The sequence below is a fragment of the Bufo gargarizans genome, chromosome 2, assembly GCF_014858855.1.
Source record: "Bufo gargarizans isolate SCDJY-AF-19 chromosome 2, ASM1485885v1, whole genome shotgun sequence".
In the NCBI taxonomy this organism is placed as follows: domain Eukaryota; kingdom Metazoa; phylum Chordata; class Amphibia; order Anura; family Bufonidae; genus Bufo; species Bufo gargarizans.
In genome coordinates, this window is record NC_058081.1 from 327,465,072 (window position 1) to 327,480,661 (window position 15,590).

Below are 15,590 nucleotides of genomic sequence, written 5' to 3' on the forward strand. Positions count from 1 at the left end.
CATCAGGGGCAAGCTGCGCCTGTCACCAAGTGCATTTAACCCTCAGTAGTGTGGTTGGTCAAGCTGTCACACCAAGTGCATTTAACCAGCAATAGTCTGTTTATTTTTTGGCCATATACTACATCAGGGGCAAGCTGCGCCTGTCACCAAGTGCATTTGACCCTCAGTAGTGTGGTTGGTCAAGCTGTCACACCAAGTGCATTTAACCATCAATAGTGTGGTTATTTTTTGGCCATATCTCAGTCTAATTCTGTCAGTAAACGTATACCTGTCACCCAGCGCCTAAATACTAGGCCTCAAGTTTATATCCAGCTAAATCTGTCGTTACTGGTGTGGCTGGTCAAGTTATTTAGTGTCCGTCAAAGCACATTTTTTGTTCTGGGTTGATATACAATTCCCAATTTAGCAATTTCATAATTTAGTGGTTTCTGCTGTATCAGAGCTATTTGAAATCTATCCCTAAAAGGGTATATCATATTCAAGGTGCACATAGGGTCATTCAGAATAACTTCACACACCCGCAACTGTGCATTTCTAAGTCTAATTCTGTCAGTAAACCTATACCTGTCACCCAGCGCCTAAATACTAGGCCTCAAATTTATATCCAGCTAAATCTGTGGTTATTGCTGTGGCTGGGCAAGTTATTTAGTGTCCGTCCAAGCACAGTTTTTGTTCTGGGTTGAAATACAATTCCCAATTTAGCAATTTCATAATTTAGTGGTTTCTGCTGTATCAGAGCTATTTGAAATCTATCCCTAAAAGGGTATATCATATTCAAGGTGCACATAGGGTCATTCAGAATAACTTCACACACCCGCTACTGTGCATTTCCAAGTCTAATTCTGTCAGTAAACCTATACCTGTCACCCAGCGCCTAAATACTAGGCCTCAAATTTATATCCTGCTAAATCTGTTGTTACTGCTGTACTGTTGTGGCTGGGCAAGTTATTTAGTGTCCGTCAAAGCACAGTTTTTTTTCTGGGTTGAAATACAATTCCCAATTTAGCAATTTCCTAATTTAGTGGTTTCTGCTATATCAGAGCTATTTGAAATCTATCCCTAAAAGGGTATATAATATTCAAGGTGCACATAGGGTCATTCTGAATAACTTCACACACACGCTACAGTGCATTTCCAAGTCTAATTCTGTCAGTAAGCGTATAGCTGTCACCCAGCGCCTAAATACTAGGCCTCAAATTTATATCCTGCTAAATCTGTCGTTACTGCTGTACTGTTGTGGCTGGGCAAGTTATTTAGTGTCCGTCAAAGCACAGTTTTTGTTCTGGGTTGAAATCCAATTCCCAATTTAGCAATTTCATAATTTAGTGGTTTCTGCTGTATCAGGCCTACTTTAAATACTTCCCTAAAAGGGTATATCAGAATCAAGGTGCTGATAGAGTCATTCTGAATAACTTCACACACACGCTACTGTGCATATCCCAGTCTAATTCTGTCAGTAAACCTATACCTGTCACCCAGCGCCTAAATACTAGGCCTCAAATTTATATCCTGCTAAATCTGTCGTTACTGCTGTACTGTTGTGGCTAGGCAAGTTATTTAGTGTCCGTCAAAGCACAGTTTTTGTTCTGGGTTGAAATACAATTCCCAATTTAGCAATTTCATAATTTAGTGGTTTCTGCTGTATCAGGCCTACTTTTAATACATCCCTAAAAGGGTATATCAGAATCAAGGTGCTGATAGGGTCATTCTGAATAACTTCACACACACGCTACTGTGCATATCCCAGTCTAATTCTGTAAGTAAACCTATACCTGTCACCCAGCGCAGCTCGGGCCCATCACTGGTGCGTGGCTGGGGGGAAAGGCAGGACGATGACGATACGCCTCTCACAGAGGACAGCTTGTCCTTACCCCTGGGCAGCCTGGCACACATGAGCGACTACATGCTGCAGTGTCTGCGCAACGACAGCAGAGTTGCCCACATTTTAACCTGTGCGGACTACTGGGTTGCCACCCTGCTGGATCCACGCTACAAAGACAATGTGCCCACCTTACTTCCTGCACTGGAGCGTGATAGGAAGATGCGCGAGTACAAGCGCACGTTGGTAGACGCGCTACTGAGAGCATTCCCAAATGTCACAGGGGAACAAGTGGAAGCCCAAGGCCAAGGCAGAGGAGGAGCAAGAGGTCGCCAAGGCAGCTGTGTCTTGGCCAGCTCCTCTGAGGGCAGGGTTAGTATGGCAGAGATGTGGAAAAGTTTTGTCAACACGCCACAGCTAACTGCACCACCACCTGATATGCAACGTGTTAGCAGGAGGCAACATTTCACTAACATGGTGGAACAGTACGTGTGCACACCCCTCCATGTACTGACTGATGGTTCAGCCCCATTCAACTTCTGGGTCTCGAAATTGTCCGTGTGGCCAGAGCTAGCCTTTTATGCCTTGGAGGTGCTGGCCTGCCCGGCGGCCAGCGTTTTGTCTGAACGTGTATTCAGCACAGCAGGGGGCGTCATTACAGACAAACGCAGCCGCCTGTCTACAGCCAATGTAGACAAGCTGACGTTCATAAAAATGAACCAGGCATGGATCCCACAGGGCCTGTTCGTCCCTTGTCCAGATTAGACATTAACTACCTCCCCTTAACCATATATTATTGTACTCCAGGGCACTTCCTCATTCAATCCTATTTTTATTTTCATTTTACCATTATATTGCGAGGCTACCCAAAGTTGAATGAACCTCTCCTCTGTCTGGGTGCCGGGGCCTAAATATATGCCAATGGAATGTTCCAATGTTGGGTGACGTGAAGCCTGATTCTCTGCTATGACATGCAGACTAATTCTCTGCTGACATTAAGCCAGATTCTCTGTTACAGGACCTCTCTCCTCTGCCTGTGTGCTGGGCCTAAATATATGCCAATGGACTGTTCCAATGTTGGGTGACGTGAAGCCTGATTCTCTGCTATGACATGCAGACTAATTCTCTGCTGACATGAAGCCAGATTCTCTGTTACGGGACCTCTCTCCTCTGCCTGGGTGCTGGGCCTAAATATCTGACAATGGACTGTTGCAGTGGTGGCTGACATGAAGCCTGATTCTCTGCTATGACATGCAGACTGATTCTCTGCTGACATGAAGACAGATTCTCTGTTACGGGACCTCTCTCCTCTGCCTGGGTGCTGGGCCTAAATATATGCCAATGGACTGTTCCAATGTTGGGTGACGTGAAGCCTGATTCTCTGCTATGACATGCAGACTAATTCTCTGCTGACATGAAGCCAGATTCTCTGTTACAGGACCTCTCTCCTCTGCCTGGGTGCTGGGCCTAAATATCTGACAATGGACTGTTGCAGTGGTGGCTGACATGAAGCCTGATTCTCTGCTATGACATGCAGACTAATTCTCTGCTGACATGAAGCCAGATTCTCTGTTACGGGACCTCTCTCCTCTGCCTGGGTGCTGGGCCTAAATATATGACAATGGACTGTTGCAGTGGTGGCTGACATGAAGCCTGATTCTCTGCTATGACATGCAGACTGATTCTCTGCTGACATGAAGACAGATTCTCTGTTACGGGACCTCTCTCCTCTGCCTGTGTGCTGGGCCTAAATATATGCCAATGGACTGTTGGAGTGGTGGCTGAGGTGAAGCCTGATTCTCTGCTATGACATGCAGACTAATTCTCTGCTGACATGAAGCCAGATTCTCTGTTACGGGACCTCTTTCCTCTGCCTGTGTGCTGGGCCTAAATATATGCCAATGGACTGTTCCAATGTTGGGTGACATGAAGCCTGATTCTCTGCTATGACATGCAGACTAATTCTCTGCTGACCTGAAGCCAGATTCTCTGTTACGGGACCTCTCTCCTCTGCCTGGGTGCTGTGCCTAAATATCTGACAATGGACTGTTGCAGTGGTGGCTGACATGAAGACTGATTCTCTGCTATGACATACAGACTGATTCTCTGCTGACATGAAGACAGATTCTCTGTTACGGGACCTCTCTCCTCTGCCTGTGTGCTAGGCCTAAATATATGCCAATAGACTGTTGCAGTGGTGGCTGACGTGAAGCCTGATTCTCTGCTATGACATGCAGACTGATTCTCTGCTGACATGAAGCCAGATCCTCTGTTACGGGACCTCTCTCCTCTGCCTGGGTGCTGGGCCTAAATATATGCCAATGGACTGTTGCAGTGGTGGCTGACGTAAAGCCTGATTCTCTGCTATGACATGAAGACTGATTCTCTGCTGACATGAAGCCAGATCCTCTGTTATGGGACCTCTCTCCTCTGCCTGGGTGCTGGGCCTAAATATATGCCAATGGACTGTTGCAGTGGTGGCTGACGTGAAGTCTGATTCTCTGCTATGACATGCAGACTGATTCTCTGCTGACATCAAGCCAGATCCTCTGTTACGGGACCTCTCTCCTCTGCCTGGGTGCTGGGCCTAAATATATGACAATGGACTGTTGCACTGGTGGCTGACGTGAAGCCTGAATCTCTGCTATGACATGCAGACTGATTCTCTGCTGACATGAAGCCAGATTCTCTGTTATGGGACCTCTCTCCTCTGCCTGGGTGCTGGGCCTAAATATCTGACAATGGACTGTTGCAGTGGTGGCTGACGTGAAGCCTGATTCTCTGCTATGACATGCAGACTGATTCTCTGCTGACATGAAGACAGATTCTCTGTTACGAGACTTCTCTCCTCGGCCTGGGTGCTGGGCCTAAATATATGCCAATAGACTGTTGCAGTGGTGGCTGACATGAAGCCTGATTCTCTGCTATGACAGGCAGACTGATTCTCTGCTGACATGAAGCCAGATCCTCTGTTACGGGACCTCTCTCCTCTGCCTGGGTGCTGGGCCTAAATATATGACAATGGACTGTTGCAGTGGTGGCTGACGTGAAGCCTGATTCTCTGCTATGACATGCAGACTGATTCTCTGCTGACATGAAGCCAGATTCTCTGTTACGGGACCTCTCTCCTCTGCCTGGGTGCTGGGCCTAAATATCTGACAATGGACTGTTGCAGTGGTGGCTGACGTGAAGCCTGATTCTCTGCTATAACATGCAGACTAATTCTCTGCTGACATGAAGACAGATTCTCTGTTACGGGACCTCTCTCCTCTGCCTGTGTGCTGGGCCTAAATATATGCCAATGGACTGTTGCAGTGGTGGCTGACGTGAAGCCTGATTCTCTGCTATGACATGCAGACTAATTCTTTGCTGACATGAAGCCAGATTCTCTGTTACGGGACCTCTCTCCTCTGCCTGGGTGCTGGGCCTAAATATATGACAATGGACTGTTGCAGTGGTGGCTGACATGAAGCCTGATTCTCTGCTATGACATGCAGACTGATTCTCTGCTGACATGAAGACAGATTCTCTGTTACGGGACCTCTCTCCTCTGCCTGTGTGCTGGGCCTAAATATATGCCAATGGACTGTTGGAGTGGTGGCTGAGGTGAAGCCTGATTCTCTGCTATGACATGCAGACTAATTCTCTGCTGACATGAAGCCAGATTCTCTGTTACGGGACCTCTTTCCTCTGCCTGTGTGCTGGGCCTAAATATATGCCAATGGACTTTTCCAATGTTGGGTAACATGAAGCCTGATTCTCTGCTATGACATGCAGACTAATTCTCTGCTGACCTGAAGCCAGATTCTCTGTTACGGGACCTCTCTCCTCTGCCTGGGTGCTGGGCCTAAATATCTGACAATGGACTGTTGCAGTGGTGGCTGACATGAAGCCTGATTCTCTGCTATGACATGCAGACTGATTCTCTGCTGACATGAAGACAGATTCTCTGTTACGGGACCTCTCTCCTCTGCCTGTGTGCTGGGCCTAAATATATGCCAATAGACTGTTGCAGTGGTGGCTGACGTGAAGCCTGATTCTCTGCTATGACATGCAGACTGATTCTCTGCTGACATGAAGCCAGATCCTCTGTTACGGGACCTCTCTCCTCTGCCTGGGTGCTGGGCCTAAATATATGCCAATGGACTGTTGCAGTGGTGGCTGACGTGAAGCCTGATTCTCTGCTATGACATGCAGACTGATTCTCTGCTGACATGAAGCCAGATCCTCTGTTACGGGACCTCTCTCCTCTGCCTTGGTGCTGGGCCTAAATATATGCCAATGGACTGTTGCAGTGGTGGCTGACGTAAAGCCTGATTCTCTGCTATGACATGAAGACTGATTCTCTGCTGACATGAAGCCAGATCCTCTGTTATGGGACCTCTCTCCTCTGCCTGGGTGCTGGGCCTAAATATATGCCAATGGACTGTTGCAGTGGTGGCTGACGTGAAGTCTGATTCTCTGCTATGACATGCAGACTGATTCTCTGCTGACATCAAGCCAGATCCTCTGTTACGGGACCTCTCTCCTCTGCCTGGGTGCTGGGCCTAAATATATGACAATGGACTGTTGCACTGGTGGCTGACGTGAAGCCTGATTCTCTGCTATGACATGCAGACTGATTCTCTGCTGACATGAAGCCAGATTCTCTGTTATGGGACCTCTCTCCTCTGCCTGGGTGCTGGGCCTAAATATCTGACAATGGACTGTTGCAGTGGTGGCTGACGTGAAGCCTGATTCTCTGCTATGACATGCAGACTGATTCTCTGCTGACATGAAGACAGATTCTCTGTTACGAGACCTCTCTCCTCTGCCTGGGTGCTGGGCCTAAATATATGCCAATAGACTGTTGCAGTGGTGGCTGACGTGAAGCCTGATTCTCTGCTATGACATGCAGACTGATTCTCTGCTGACATGAAGCCAGATCCTCTGTTACGGGACCTCTCTCCTCTGCCTGGGTGCTGGGCCTAAATATCTGACAATGGACTGTTGCAGTGGTGGCTGACGTGAAGCCTGATTCTCTGCTATAACATGCAGACTAATTCTCTGCTGACATGAAGACAGATTCTCTGCTACGGGACCTCTCTCCTCTGCCTGTGTGCTGGGCCTAAATATATGCCAATGGACTGTTGCAGTGGTGGCTGACGTGAAGCCTGATTCTCTGCTATGACATGCAGACTAATTCTTTGCTGACATGAAGCCAGATTCTCTGTTACGGGACCTCTCTCCTCTGCCTGGGTGCTGGGCCTAAATATATGACAATGGACTGTTGCAGTGGTGGCTGACATGAAGCCTGATTCTCTGCTATGACATGCAGACTGATTCTCTGCTGACATGAAGACAGATTCTCTGTTACGGGACCTCTCTCCTCTGCCTGTGTGCTGGGCCTAAATATATGCCAATGGACTGTTGGAGTGGTGGCTGAGGTGAAGCCTGATTCTCTGCTATGACATGCAGACTAATTCTCTGCTGACATGAAGCCAGATTCTCTGTTACGGGACCTCTTTCCTCTGCCTGTGTGCTGGGCCTAAATATATGCCAATGGACTGTTCCAATGTTGGGTAACATGAAGCCTGATTCTCTGCTATGACATGCAGACTAATTCTCTGCTGACCTGAAGCCAGATTCTCTGTTACGGGACCTCTCTCCTCTGCCTGGGTGCTGGGCCTAAATATCTGACAATGGACTGTTGCAGTGGTGGCTGACATGAAGCCTGATTCTCTGCTATGACATGCAGACTGATTCTCTGCTGACATGAAGACAGATTCTCTGTTACGGGACCTCTCTCCTCTGCCTGTGTGCTGGGCCTAAATATATGCCAATAGACTGTTGCAGTGGTGGCTGACGTGAAGCCTGATTCTCTGCTATGACATGCAGACTGATTCTCTGCTGACATGAAGCCAGATCCTCTGTTACGGGACCTCTCTCCTCTGCCTGGGTGCTGGGCCTAAATATATGCCAATGGACTGTTGCAGTGGTGGCTGACGTGAAGTCTGATTCTCTGCTATGACATGCAGACTGATTCTCTGCTGACATGAAGCCAGATTGTCTGTTACGGGACCTCTCTCCTCTGCCTGGGTGCTGGGCCTAAATATATGCCAATAGACTGTTGCAGTGGTGGCTGACGTGAAGCCTGATTCTCTGCTATGACATGCAGACTGATTCTCTGCTGACATGAAGCCAGATCCTCTGTTACAGGACCTCTCTCCTCTGCCTGGGTGCTGGGCCTAAATATATGCCAATAGACTGTTGCAGTGGTGGCTGACGTGAAGCCTGATTCTCTGCTATGACATGCAGACTGATTCTCTGCTGACATGAAGCCAGATCCTCTGTTACGGGACCTCTCTCCTCTGCCTGGGTGCTGGGCCTAAATATATGACAATGGACTGTTGCACTGCTGGCTGACGTGAAGCCTGATTCTCTGCTATGACATGCAGACTGATTCTCTGCTGACATGAAGCCAGATTCTCTGTTACGGGACCTCTCTCCTCTGCCTGGGTGCTGGGCCTAAATATCTGACAATGGACTGTTGCAGTGGTGGCTGACGTGAAGCCTGATTCTCTGCTATAACATGCAGACTAATTCTCTGCTGACATGAAGACAGATTCTCTGTTACGGGACCTCTCTCCTCTGCCTGTGTGCTGGGCCTAAATATATGCCAATGGACTGTTGCAGTGGTGGCTGACGTGAAGCCTGATTCTCTGCTATGAAATGCAGACTGATTCTCTGCTGACATGAAGCCAGATTCTCTGTTACGGGACCTCTCTCCTCTGCCTGGGTGCTGGGCCTAAATATCTGACAATGGACTGTTGCAGTGGTGGCTGACGTGAAGCCTGATTCTCTGCTATGACATGCAGACTAATTCTCTGCTGACATGAAGACAGATTCTCTGTTACGGGACCTCTCTCCTCTGCCTGTGTGCTGGGCCTAAATATATGCCAATGGACTGTTGCAGTGGTGGCTGACGTGAAGCCTGATTCTCTGCTATGACATGCAGACTGATTCTCTGCTGACATGAAGACAGATTCTCTGTTACGGGACCTCTCTCCTCTGCCTGGGTGCTGGGCCTAAATATCTGACAATGGACTGTTGCAGTGGTGGCTGACGTGAAGCCTGATTCTCTGCTATGGGACCTCTCTCCAATTGATATTGGTTAATTTTTATTTATTTTATTTTTATTTTTATTCATTTCCCAATCCACATTTGTTTGAAGGGGATTTACCTACATGTTGCTGCCTTTTGCAGCCCTCTAGCCCTTTCCTGGGCTGTTTTACAGCCTTTTTAGTGCCGAAAAGTTCGGGTCCCCATTGACTTCAATGGGGTTCGGATTCGGGACGAAGTTCGGATCGGGTTTGGATCCCGAACCCGAACATTTCCGGGAAGTTCGGCCGAACTTCTCGAACCCGAACATCCAGGTGTCCGCTCAACTCTAGTCAGAGCCACTACCACTTTCATCCTCTGCTCTGGCTCCTCAAAGGCCCGTGGCATATGCTTGGTCAGGTGAGGTGGGGGTGGTCTCGGTGAGAGTTCCCCAAAGGTGGACAATCCATTTAAGCATGAGCTGTCATAGTAACATAGTAGTTTGATAGTTTAGTTAACTCCAATGGCAACACATCGTTTTCCAAGATCGATTAGCCCCTGCAGGATAATACACCACTGATGAGGAGTCCAAATATATTAGGAATTTATATATCCTTTTCCTATTTTACCTATGTATCACTTCCAACTGTCATTTTTTAGTTTTATCAGTGTGGAAGGAGCTTAGTTGTCTGCACCTACCCATCCTCCATGTAGCGAGAAGTATTTGGTATACAGCTGATCCAATGCTACAACGTAGAAAGTATACAGCAAATACTTTATCATGTATAAATAAGGAATCCGTGCACATAACAACAATGTCTGAGTTCTTGATATCTGTCAGCAAAGCAGAGATAGACCTCAACATAGTAAAGTATTGATCATCATGAGGAATGCTCTCTGAATACTCGGCAGACCAAATGAAAAATACAAGTTGCTTTCAATCAAGTGCCTACAGGTACAGAAAAAGTTTTCTTCATTGTCATCAATAAATCTCTACTGTGAAAACTCTGCCCATATTAGAAGGCTCCAGATATGCTCCACTTTTTATTATCCTCACATACTGTGTGAACTGTATGCATACAGAAAAGCTCATTGTTATTAAGTTATGGTGCAAGTTTCTTAGAGTAGTAGGATAAGGCATTATGTTCATTTGATACGCAGAGAGCATGCCTAGGGCCTGGATCACTTTTGATAAGGCCTTTTTTGATAAGGACTTTTGTTCACATTTCCATTTTTCATTGACGTGTGCTGTCTGCATCTTCTGTGGACATCACACATACCCATTGATTTTAATGTGTCTTTTCACATATCTGGATATTTTTACAAAGCCATATGAGTGCTTAGTTTTTGTAAGACAAGTATTTTTTAGCACCATTTATCTTAGCATATCTTGTATTGAAAAACTGAAATTAAAAAAGAAAAAAGCAATTCCACCATGTTTTTTGGCCTTTGTTGTTACAGCATTTATTATGCACTAAAAATTACATGATTACATTTTCTTTGTATTATCATATTCTGATGCCCAAAACATTTTGATATTTCTGTCTACAGAGCTGTGTGAGGGGTTGTTTTTTGTGGGGCAAGCTGTAGTTCATATTGGTACTATTTGACATTTTGACTCCTTTTTATTCAATATTTTTTTTTGCAGTGCAAGGTGACCAAAGAACAGCAAATGTCACTTTTTTTTTATTACAGAGTTCACCACACATGATAAATATTTTTATATTTTAACCCTTTCCGGACCTCCACCATACATCTACAGTGGAAGTCTGGTCTTTAAAAATGAGCAATAAGGATAGACCCTGTCAGGGGAGGGCAATGCTCATTAGAGATTGCTGAAAACTTTCCATTCAGCTAACCTGCCCAAATTGCCCCTAACATTTGAAATGCTTAAAAGATCAACCTTTATTAAAAAAAATATTAAAAACACTGTGATCATGCGCCAGGCTAGAAGCAGCTACCTTCAATGCAGCTAGGATTAGCAGGTGTGCACTACCTGTACAAACCCTATTCTGCTGCATATAATAGGCTACTTTCACACTCGTCATGGACGGATCCGTTCTTATAATACAACCATCTGCATCCGTTCAGAACGGATCCGTTTGTATTATCTTTAACATAGCCAAGACGGATCAGTCATTAGTGTTGAGCGGCATGTCCCATATTCGAATTCGCGAAATTTCGCGAATATTCGAAAGAATATTCGTAAAATATTCGCGAATATTCGAATTCGTTATTATTTCGCATATGCGATAATTCGAATTTTCGCATCGCATAATACATATTATGAGATGCAAAATTCGCATGTGCGCTAATGAAATCGCCTTACGAAGATTTGCAACTCAATTCAATCACTAATGTAAGAATGCAAAGCCCTTTGCCTCTGTTCTGGGACATGCCGATATTCGCCTGTGCGCTAATAAAATCGCCTTACAAAGATTCGCGCCTCAATCACTTTCTAGGCAATGTGAGTAAGATCTGAGCTTTTGGACTTTTGGGAATCAATCGAGATACAGTGGGGGGTGATGACTGTAGTTGACAGAGTACAGATCAATGTAATCTGTAAGGTGGAAACTAAAATAAAAAATACGAATATTCGTAAATCAAATTTTACGAAGTTCGAAGTATTCGCGAATATGGTGCTATACTATATGAATGCACAGGCCTTTGCCACTCTGTTCTGGGGACAAGTGTAGATATTTGCATATGCGCTAATATAATCGCCTTACGAAGATTCACACCAATCACTTTCTAGGCAATGTGAGTAAGATCTGAGCTTTTGGACTTTTGGGAATCAATCGAGATACAGTGGGGGGTGATGACAGTAGTTGACAGAGTACAGATCAATGTAATCTGTAAGGTGGAAACTAAAATAAAAAATACGAATATTCGTAAATCGAATTTTACGAAGTTCGAAGTATTCGCGAATATGATGCTATACTATATGAATGCACATGCACAGGCCTTTGCCTCTGTTCTGGGGACAAGTGTAGATATTCGCATGTGCGCTAATAAAATCGCCTTACGAAGATTCGCAACTCAATTCACTAATGTATGAATGCAAAGCCCTTTGCCTCTGTTCTGGGACAAGTGCCGATATTCGCATGTGCGCTAATAAAATCGCCTTACGAAGATTCGCGCCTCAATCACTTTCTAGGCAATGTGAGTAAGATCTGAGCTTTTGGACCTTTGGGAAACAATCAATTATATGTGTACTGTAATTTTGTGAAAAAAAAAAAAAAAAGAATATTTGTTTTTACGAATATATAGCACTATATTCGAAATATTCGCGAAATCGCGAAGTTGCGATATTCGCGAAAAAAATTCGCTTTTCGAATATTCGCGCTCAACACTATCAGTCATGAACACCATTAAAAGTCAATGGAGGACAGATCCGTTTTATATTGTGACAGATTGTGTCAGTGAAAACGTTTGGCTCAGTTTCATCAGACAGACACCAAAACACTGCTTGCAGCGTTTTGGTGTCCGTCTCCAAAGCGGAATGGAGACTGAACTGATGCAAACTGATGCATTCTGAGCAGATCCTTTTCCATTCAGAATGCATTAGAATGCAAACTGATTAATTTTGGACCGCTTGTGAGAACCCTGAACGTATCTCACAAACAGAAAGCCAAAACGCGAGTGTGAAAGTAGCCATACTTGCTAACTCACTCATCAGTTCACTTTCACTGACTGGATAAAAATATAATTTTCTGCCCGTTACCCCTCATGAAGCCAGTGTACAGTGGGATGCGAAAGTTTGGGCAACCTTGTTAATCGCCATGATTTTCCTGTATAAATCGTTGGTTGTTACGATAAAAAATGTCAGTTAAATATATCAGTGATTTTTGAGAAGTGAAATGAAGTTTATTGGATTTACAGAAAGTGTGCTATAGTTGTTTAAACAAAATTAGGCAGGTGCATAAATTTGGGCACCACAAAAAAGAAATGAAATCAATATTTAGTAGATCCACCTTTTGCAGAAATTACAGCCTCTAAACGCTTCCTGTAGGTTCCAATGAGAGTCTGGATTCTGGTTGAAGGTATTTTGGACCAGTCCTCTTTACAAAACATCTTTAGTTCATTCAGGTTTGATGGCTTCCGAGCATGGACAGCTCTCTTTAAGTCACACCACAGATTTTGAATTATATTCAGGTCTGGGGACTGAGATGGCCATTCCAGAACATTGTACTTGTTCCTCTTCATAAATGCCTTAGTGGATTTTGAGCAGTGTTTAGGGTCGTTGTCTTGTTGAAAGATCCAGCCCCTGCGCAGCTTCAGCTTTGTCAGTGATTCCTGGACATTGGTCTCCAGAATCTGCTGATACTGAGTGGAATCCATGCATCCCTCAACTTTGCCAAGATTCCCAGTCCCTGCACTAGCCACACAGCCCCACAGCATGATGGAACCACCACCATATTTTACTGTAGGTAGCAGGTGTTTTTCTTGGAATGCTGTGTTCTTTTTCCTCCATGCATAACGCCCCTTGTTATGGCCAAATAACTCAATTTTAGTTTCATCAGTCCACAGCACCTTACTCCAAAATTAAGCTGGCTTGTCCAAATGTGCTTTAGCCCACCTCAAGCGGCACTTTTTGTGCTGTGGGCGGAAAAAAAGGCTTCCTCTGCATCACTCTCGCATACAGCATCTCCTTGTGTAAAGTGCGCCGAATGGTTGAACGATGCACAGTGACTCCATCTGCAGCAAGATGATGTTGTAGGTCTTTGGTGCTGGTCTGTGGGTTGACTCTGACTGTTCTCACCATTCGTCGCTTCTGTCTATCCGAGATTTTTCTTGGTCTGCCACTTCGAGCCTTAACTTGAACTGAGCCTGTGGTCTTCCATTTCCTCAATATGTTCCTAACTGTGGAAACAGCTGAAATCTCTGAGACAGCTTTCTGTATCCTTCCCCTAAACCATGATGGTGAACAATCTTGGTCTTTAGGTCATTTGAGAGTTGTTTTGAGACCCCCATGTTGCTACTTTTCAGAGAAATTTAAAAGAGGAGGGAAATTTACAATTGACCCCCTTAAATACTCTTCCTCATAATTGGATTCACCTGTGTATGAAGGTCAGGGGTCACTGAGCTTACCAAGCCAATTTGAGTTCCAATAATTAGTTCTAAAGGTTTTGGAATCAATAAAATGACAACAGTGCCCAAATTTATGCACCTGCCTAATTTTGTTTAAACAATTATAGCACACTTTCTGTAAATCCAATAAACTTCATTTCACTTCTCAAATATCACTGTGTGTGTCTCCTATATGATATATTTAACTGACATTTTTTATCGCAAAAACAGACGATTTGTACAGGAAAATCATGACGATTAACAAGGTTGCCCATAGCTGGCGAAACATTTTGAGGGCAGTGGTTAGGTTTTAGGTGCCATGCTGATGCTAGCTATGTATTAGTCAGTCAGTGAAAGTGAACTGATTAGTGAGTTAGCAAGTATTGTATGCAGTAGAATATGGTTTGTACAGGTAGTGCACACCTGATAATCCTAGCTGCACTCATTGGAGGAAATGCATCTAGCCTGGAAATTTTTAATCTGAACACACTTTCATGATTACAGTGTTTTTAATATTTCTGAAATAAAGGTTGATCTTTTAAGCATTTTAAATGTTAGGGGAAAGTTGGGCAGGATAGCCTGAATGGTACGTTTTCAGCAATGTCTTTAAAGATGACACCCACTGGTGATCGCAGTGGGCACCATAACCACCAGGTTTCTGCTATTTTACACAACAGAAGCCCAGGGGTCATGTCTGTGATTAACGGTAATGCAGATCGTGGAAATTTAACCCCTCAGTAACCACGCCATCTGGGAGAGCTAAAACTAGGACCCGTGCAACTTCCCGTGACTGAGATCGGGGAAGGTGGGTCACCTGTACTAATGATAGGCTTACATGCAGATTACTAGTACTGTATATTCCTGACCTTTAATAGGAAGCCTGTACAATTTCCATGGACTATAAAAGTATAATATTGTAGTCTATAGAATAAGTGATCAGGGGACTGCATGTTCAAGTATTATAAAGAAACAAAATGACAGTAAAATTACAGTCAAACATTTTTTAAATATAAACATAAAAATATTTAAAATTCAATACACCTCCACATGCTCAAGTCTCATAAGGGGACTAAAAATGACAGTAAAAGAAATAGTACTAATTTGTACCTTTAAAACTGTCTGACCTGTTGTATGTGTGCTTGGCAGCTGAAGGCATCTGGGCACACATTGCTGAGAAAAATGAAGTTTTAATATATTCAAAAAGGCCTCTAGGAGCAACAGAGTGTTGCCATTACACCTACAAAATCTGCTCTCTCTGCAACTGCTGTGCCCTCTGCACTTTTAAAGGGGCAGGAAGTGTAAAAGTGATCACACCTGGCCCCATCAATCAAAGTGGAGGGCTCGGCAGTTGCAAAGAGAGTTGAGCCTTTAGGTGTGATGGCAAAGCCTCGTTGCTCCTAGAAGCTCATTTGCATATATGACATATAAGAAACCACCCATAAATGACCCCATTTTAGAAACTACACCCCTCAAGTTATTCAAAACAGATTTTTCAAACTTTGTTAACCCTTTAGGCATTCCACAAAAATTTAAGGGAAGTGGAGATTACATTTTTACATTTCACTTTTTGGGCAGATTTTCCATTTTAATCCATTTTTTCCTGTAACACCCCAAGAGTTAA